The sequence below is a fragment of the Athene noctua genome, chromosome Z (genome assembly GCF_965140245.1).
Source record: "Athene noctua chromosome Z, bAthNoc1.hap1.1, whole genome shotgun sequence".
Classification (NCBI taxonomy): domain Eukaryota; kingdom Metazoa; phylum Chordata; class Aves; order Strigiformes; family Strigidae; genus Athene; species Athene noctua.
The window spans coordinates 75,336,247-75,344,546 of NC_134077.1; the positions used below are offsets into that span (position 1 = coordinate 75,336,247).

Below are 8,300 nucleotides of genomic sequence, written 5' to 3' on the forward strand. Positions count from 1 at the left end.
AGCAGAGAGGAAAAAAGGCAGGTTCATGTACTTTTTTCACAAAGCTTGCAAACTAGCAATAAGCACCTGTTACCCCCCACAGTATTTTCTGATATGTTTCTGCTATGTTTCCTCACACTTTTCTGGTATGTTCCTTCTGCGTTGTGGAAACATTAAATGAGTGCGGTTTGCCTGTGTGTACAGATGTGAGGGGAAATTCTTTCTGTTCCACCCCTTCTCCCTCTCCCTCGTGCAGAGCGTAGAAATCAGAGTAAAAGGCATCCAAGAGATAAATGAATAGCAGCAAAAAAACCACAGCTGTAGGGCTGAGGGTAGCAGCAAGATGAACAGGAGAGAAAGGAGACACAGACTTCAGAGAATAGTTGCAGGAAAACACACATCATAGAACAGCTTTGAAAGACGCATTTGGTTAAGATTTAACAAGTTAATCACTGCATGTTAATTACTCTTAATGGCAAGATTAAAAATAATAAGAGCAATTTATCTAATTCCAAAATAATTAGCCTTAATGACATGTTTGCACAGCACATAGACATTTTGATGGGAGTCAGCCCAACATCTGTGTGTGCATAGCATATGTAACAGCAATAGGTCCTTGTAAAATGTCTGACAGATGTGGGATCACAGGTTCTGCTGAGACTTTTTCAGGATTCCAGGGATTTGAGCATTGACTTACTCTGATTTTCTGCAGGTGCTCATGTTTCTGAAAATGAGGATCATTTCTCTGTATTCTCCCTTATGTGGGTCTGTTTTATTAGCCCTGCTCTACATCTTGAGAAACAGAAGAGATGTTATGGGACTTCATCAGTATGATTAGAGAATCACCATTGGCCTTGGGATCTGTCTTCCTAGTGCCCGTGACAAGTTTTATGCACATTTCCCATCCTGCTTGACTCTTGTGTATCACATATTTGAGTAGTAATGCTCTTCTGCCAGCTGATAAGTGAAGTTAATTCCCTTTGGGATTGTTGTGAAGTCATTTAGCTAGTGTGTAATTCAGTTTCTGTACACACAAGGAAAAGTTAATGGAGTTCTTACTATTTGTATTCAGTCATTACAGCATTCAGTCAAATCACTGGTGAGGCAAACTGTGGGGTACAAGTGTGAAATGGCAGGGATTTCTCATACAGGTGTCTTGAGTAATTGAAGCTAGTTACACAGAAATCTTGCTGAATAAAAAAGGGCAAAATATTATTAATAACATTATGCCCCTCATAAAATCTAATGAGTAGTAAATGTACTGGGAAGGATAATGAGTCTAGGTGAGTGTTGCCTACAGAGATCCCTGATTGAGTAGTTCTGCTTAAACTGTTCCTTTGTTAATGACTTATGCATTTGTTGCCATCCTAGCTACAGCTGTAGGATTGATAGTTGGATTACCTCCTTCACTTGGGCAGTCTAAGTGGTTTGAACTAGCACTTCTGGCTACCACCTTGATTATTTCTTTACATGTAGCTCTTTAACACATGTAGTAAAGGGAGGGTGCAGCTTTTTTCCAGTTGTTCTCCCTCTTCAAGTGCAAATGTCTCCAATGAGGGCAGAGTAAATGACCTCTTGACATCAAGACTAAAACATACCCTCCTGGTTTCTGCAGGCTATGCTGAATAAGCAGCAACATGTGGTTAGCCTAATCTTTGTGCTGAGGGAGTCTCATGAATCTTGATCCCTTCCAAGTTGAGTAGAGGTGTCATCTGCTGCACCTGGATAAGTGAGGTGAAGGCCTCTTAAATAGTGGTAGTGATGGTTTGGGCTGATAGGGGTGAGTAGAGTGAAGAAAGTTAAACTGGTGGTGGTGTTGTGCTATGAGGACTCCTGGCTCTGTCTTTTTGCCTGATTTCAGCTGGGTCTCCTGGGCTTTATTTTCTGTGGCACTGTTGCAATTCTGACATTTGGTGGGGTTTTTGTGATCCTGATATACAGGAACTACAGGTATTTATTTCAGGAGCTTTTCTTGCTTCTCCCTGGCTGGCTGTTACCATTGTGCTTATCTTGTTACCTACTGGAGTTTTGGCTGTGTCTATTTCTGCTAGGAGCTCCTGTTATCTGCAAGGGTCTCTCATGTACTTGGTGCTTCTTTGCCTAGAAATGTCTTTGGAAGTTCTGGCACAGTTCTACTCTAGTTGAATGAGCTGAAAAGCACTATGGGTTATCTCATCTATCAGTACAGTCGAACACAGTCCCTGGGTCCTGGCAGCAGGGCTGTGAATGTGGTATAAAGGAAGCTGCAGTGTTGTGGGGTCCAAAACTACACAGACTGGCTAAAGACAACAGCTGCTTCTTGGCATCTTCCAGATGAAAAAGCTCATGTCCCCGAAGCTGTTATAAGGAGAAGAATTCTCACTGCAGAGGTGACAGGATATCTAGAACAGCTTTTTCAGGAAGACTGTCTAAAGAAGCTGGAAGGCTGGTTGCATTTTGTCATGCTCTATGTATTTTGGTGCTGTATTGTGCTAAGTGTCTTGGATATATTGGCTGGTGCCAGCGATGTCATCTTCATGAGGCATCAGCCTTCACATAACCTCTGAATTCTGGACTTGTCTGCCTTCTCATAGGCCTGCAGATAATGACAGCACTGCTGGACCTGCTGCATGTTTCCTTGGTTTTGTACCATTTTGCAGTTGTATTGGAAAAAAACTTAAAAAAATACTTTTGCCTGTAAAATCAAACTAATTGATCACTAGTAGATTTTTTGAAAATGTTACAATATTAGATCAGTTTTCCCCAGGTTCTTGTTAGATAATCACAGAATCATTCAGGTTGGAAAAGAACCTTGGGATCATCAAGTCCAACCATCAGACCTACTCTACAAAGTTCTCCCCTACACCACATCCCCCAACATCACATCCAAGCAATCCTTAAACACATCCAGGGATGGTGACTCCACCACCTCCCTCGGCAGTCTGTTCCACTGTCTGACCACTCTTTCTGTGAACATTTTTTTCCTAATGTCCAGTCTAAACCTCCCCTGTTGCAGTTTAAAGCCATTCCCCCTTGTTCTGTTGCTAATCACCTGTGAGAAGAGACCAGCACCAACCTCTCTACAATGTCCTCTCACGTACCTGTAGAGAGTGATGAGGTCTCCCCTTAGCCTTCTCCCCCTCACACTAAACAGTCCCAGCTCCTTCAATCGCTCCTCATAGGATTGTTCTCCAGGCCCTTCATCAGCTTCGTTGCCCTCCTCTGCACTCGCTCCAGCACCTTGAGATCTCTCTGGTATTGAGGTGCCCAAAACTGGACACAATCCTCAAGGTGTAGCCTCACCAGTTCAGAGTACAGGGGACTATCACCTCCCTACTACTGCTGGTCACACTATTTCTGACACAAGCCAGGATGCTGTTGGCTTTCTTGGCCACCTGGGCACACTGCTGGCTCATGTTCAGCTGCTTGTCAATCAGAATCCCCAGATCCCTCTCTCCCAGACAGCTCCAGCCACTCCTCCCCAAGCCTGTAGTGCTGCTGGGGTTGTTGTGGCCCAAGTGCAGGACCTGTCACTTGGCCTTGGTGAAGCTCATCCCGTTAACATTGGCCACCAATCCAATCTATCCAAGTCCCTCTGTACAGCCTCCCTATCCTCATGCAGGTCGACACTCCCGCTTAACTTAGTGTCATCTGTGAACTTACCGATGATACACTCTATGTCCTTATCAAGATCATCAGTAAAGGTGTTGAACAGAAATGGTCCCAACACTGACCCTGAGGAACACCACTTGTGACCGGCTGCCAGCTGGATTTAGCTCCATTGACCACCACTCTCTGGGACCGTCCATCCAGCCAGTGCTTGACCCAGCAGACCGTTCCCTCCTCCAGGCCATGAGCAGTCAGTTTTTCTATGAGAATTCTAGGGGAAAACTGTGTGAAATGCTTTTTGGAAATCCAGGTAGTCAATAATCATCCTGTATCTGAAAAACTTAATCATTGGAAGTCACAGAAGGGAAGGGAGGGTCTTCAGTATGTGCAAACATGAAACTACTGTATGTGAGTGTGGGGAAGCAGTAGGTAGAGTTATGTCTTGCTCTGGGGAGCATGTTGCAAGGTCATGATTTGGAATTAATTTTTAACTGTATTAGAATATTGAAGAGTAATTAAAGGGCAGATTCCCCCACTTTCAAACATATTTAACACTTTGTTATTTCTGAAAGAAACCCTCTAGATAAAGTTTAACACTTTTTTTCTTTTTCTCCTTCAAATCCTGGTTTAAAAACTTATTCTTGAGTGAAAATAAATGTCAGTTTTTGAAGTGACATGAAGGTGCAATCTAAGTGGAGAAGATATGTTTAACAGCAGCAGAGTAACTCCTATGATGACCTACAGCAGGAGGTATAGCTATCTCAGGAGTTGCACAGGAGCAATTCTCAAATTAAAGAGGAAGAATAAAGTCTTTCTGTATTTATTTACTTATTTCATGTCAAAGCAAGGAATGAGTTAATTCTTTCCTGAAAATTTAAGTGGGGTCATATGCATGCTTGATTTTCAACAGCAATACTCTGCTTTTTCTTAATGTACTCTGCCTTACTCTTACTAAATCCTCTTCTGTATTTTCTGAGTTTCACTCTAGTCTGCATGTGCTCAAAGAGGCTAAGTCAGTGTATGGGCTATTCATATTCTTGTTTATGTCAGTGGTGTTGGTGTTTAGGAAGTGGTGATAAAGGCTCTGCTCTACCTGTGTCAGATTGTGCAGTGCATGGTTGCGCATGCTTGTACATATGTGTCAGTTTAGGAAATGCTCTCAGCCTCGCTACTAACCTGTGAATGGGAACTGAAGCAGCTGCATCCTTTAGTAAGTGTATATAAGGAATCTCCAGGGCCTACAAGTGCACCATATTAGGCTTTACCAGACTAGGGACAAAGAAACTGCCTGGGTCACAAAAACCACTGAATTGGGCAACTCCCTTAACACTTGAAGCAATAGTCAGTTACACCATCACTGCTTTAAATTTTCTACCAAATATCAGGTACTTTTTAAGAAATGTGAGACCCCAAATCACCAGATACTGTTTTTCAGGGGGAGGGGGGGGAAGAGGTCATAGGTCACCTCTTGCTGACTTATTAATAACTATGTGGAAATCAAATACAAAGTATACTGCAGGGCTGCTTCATAAAAAACCAAACCTTTTATTTAGATAAAGGAAAAGAACTAATACATTAAGAGTGAGTAATTCTTTAAAAAAGGAAGGAATGTTCCAAAACAAACAAGGAAAATAGCTGTGTATTTGAATAACATAATAGAAGGAAACATTTATTTCAGTTTGCATGACATGGGATGCATATGACAGCAAATAAAATTCATCTAGTTAAGCACTGCAACTGAGTGTTTATGGCTTTGTGATACTCTGGCACATAAATATTTTGCGATGCAAAGTTATTTCTATAACATTACAAAGACGGAATGAAACTGAAGTGACAGCAACTGTCCCAAGAAGAAATTGAGTTTGCTGAAGAAAGAAAAGTGGAATAGTGGAGTGCATGTAGCGCCTCTTTACCACATGCCTTTATTAAGGGAGGGAGAAATTTTTCTTCTCAGATCAGATTTTATCTCTTACAACTTCCTTCACAGGTTCTGAGACAGAATCTCTTAAAAAAGGGGAATGCCCATATTTTTCATGAAAAAGTAGAAAGAAGACATTTCAAGGTGGTTAAGGAGGAGAATTATTAATGTGAATGTCCTCATTTACTCTCCAGTCTGCTAAAAGTCCAGGTCATGCATGGCTCCCTCTAATCTTACTGTCCTAAGAAAGTTATAAGATAAATATGAAATTTTAAAAAAATTTAAAATCTCTGAGTTAACTTTAAGAAATGATTTTTAGGAGGTTTTTTTTTTTTTTTCTCCCCTGCATCCTAGATGTACCTCCAGAAGATCAGATCTTAACCTGGTAAGAACAAAGGAGAAAGTGTGAGGGTGCATGAGACTGACCTACTACAGATCGATATGCTTGTTAGTAGAGAGTTGCTAGAAAAAACCATAGCTTTATTACCCCTTTCTTGTTGTGTTGACTTGGCCAGTTTGATTCTGAATAGTTATTTCTGGACAGGAGTAACTTCTTTTGAACTAAAAATGGTGTTTAAAGCAACTGCACTGTACTACTGTGGTCCTCTCGCAATCTGTACATTGCATGCTTCATTCTGAAAAGATCTCCAGATGTTTCCATAATCTGTAAAAATAAGCAGCTGTATAGGCAGGCAGCAGATGACTTTTCTGAAAATTATGTTGCTTTGTGTTTGAAGGGGAGAATTGGAAGTCCAGTACAAAGCTAGAAACATATTCTGTGGTTACATTTCTGTAGAGTGAAACCCGTATTTTCCGTGTGTGAATTGGTGATTTCACTGTGATGTCTTTCATAAAAACCAAGAAAGTCAAAATTAATGTTGAAAGGTAAAAGCTGTCATTGCAGCCCCCTAAAAACCTTTCTGTGGTACGTCTCTCTTGGATTGAACCACCAACCCTGGCAGAGAGCACTGCTGCAGCTTTACGAAATGGCGGTTTTGAAATTGATTGTTGCTTTTTTGATTCATTCATCCTTCCAGATGGTGAGCATGTTGAAATTATACTGTTTCTTTTTTGTACTTCTGTGTGTCCACTGGTCTTTCTATGTTGTCTTCTTCTTTCTTCTTTCTGTCTTTTTTTCCCTAAAAGGAGTTGTCTTTTATTTTCTTTTACTTTTCCTTTTTTTTTTTTTTTTCTTATCCCTCTCCTTCCTGTGAATGATGGCTTGTTTTAAGTTTACCTCAGCAGAACATAATCCAGATTCTGGAATTATGAGTCCATTCATCAAGTCTATTATCTTTTCAGTTTGAAATTAAATTCCATATCACAAATACAAAATAGAAAGATCTGGAATTTTCTACAGGTGATTGAAGACTCAGTTCTTGCTTACCTCCTATATGTATTGTTAAATAACTTAAATAACTTAAAGGTATTTTTAAATTGAAATTATGGATTTTATATTCTGGTAAGTTTTTTTGCCTGTACAATGAAGCAGGAGGTTGTAGTGTGCTGTGTGTTTGTTCTTAGAAATTGAGTTGCTTGATCTCCACCAGCTAGAAAACATTATGTGGAACAGCCAAGACTTTTTTCTTGCTAAACAGGGTATTTTCTTTAGATCAACATGAACAGTCAGGTCTTTGCCAATGTCTGGTAGCTGTTACTTCAAACACCAGAAAAAAATCCCATTGTTTGACTGTCTCTTGAGCCAAATGGCTCTTTCAGAGCAATGGAACACTTTCCAAGCACATTTCTGAGAGCCAGAGAGTTGTAAAATTGACATTTAGTTGGTCCGAAGCATTGAAGATGAAAGATTTCATGTCAATCTGTTAATATTTTTAGGTGGTGGAAATAATTTTCTACCCTGAGGGTTCCCTTTTACCTTTTTATTTTTTTTTTTTTTAAGAAAATAAAAGTATCCTCAAGAAGATAAGCCTTCTGTTATTGTCTGTTGCATACTGTAAATCACTTGGAAACAACCTGGTTCTCCATATAGGTATGTAGTTTTACTGAAGAATTCAGAAAGTTCCTACAGCGAGTTTAATTGCCTTGATGTTGCTCTGATGTACATGAAATTTTGTTTTGTAATGAAGAGTGATTTCATCTATCTTCTCCAGTAGAAGAAATTCTAAATATTTCATGTACTGACTTAATACCTGAGGGGATCAGCTCTAAAAGCAGTGGTGCATGTGAATAACTTCATTTTGTCAAGAAAGTCACACAGGTATAAGCTATCCAGTTAGTTATAATTTGCAGTTTCACATCTTAGAACTGAAGGAAGATGACTGTACTTGCCTGGCACAGAATTTGTATGAACCCATAGTTAAATCCATGTGGGGATGCTGGAAGAGGAGAAGGTTGCACAAGCTACACAAGTAAACACAAAGCGCATCCGTATTGTTTCTAAAGCTAAGTGAACAATAAGTTTTTTAAAAAATTATATAGCTGGTTTGGGAAAGAAAGATTAATCTTGTGCTTAAAGCATGAAAGATGAAAGTGGGAGGCTGTAGCTCTGGAAAGAACCTAGGAGCAATAATAAATCCTTAAATCAACTCATTCATGTATTCCTTTCAATTTTTGTCACTTTTTAATATATACTCCTAGAGAAAATACCTTCCAAAACCACCTATGTGCATTTTGGAGAGAGAATGTTTGAATATAGAGTATGTGATTTATGTGTATAGCTGTGCATATTTACATGGAGTCTGTACATGGATATTATTGTGGAGTCTTCTATAACTGTGTCAGAATTCTGTTATTCAGCTTGTAGCTATAAGTGATTAATTGTAAGAAATATACTTCTGAGTGCTTTTGTGTCCTG

At 39.8% G+C, this 8,300-nt stretch overlaps 1 pseudogene; it reads left to right on the forward strand.

Annotated features, from left to right (window-relative positions):
• Positions 1-1,252: 1,252 nt before the first annotated feature.
• LOC141973808 (tetraspanin-3-like) lies at positions 1,253-2,552 on the forward strand (annotated as a pseudogene).
• Positions 2,553-8,300: the final 5,748 nt, after the last annotated feature.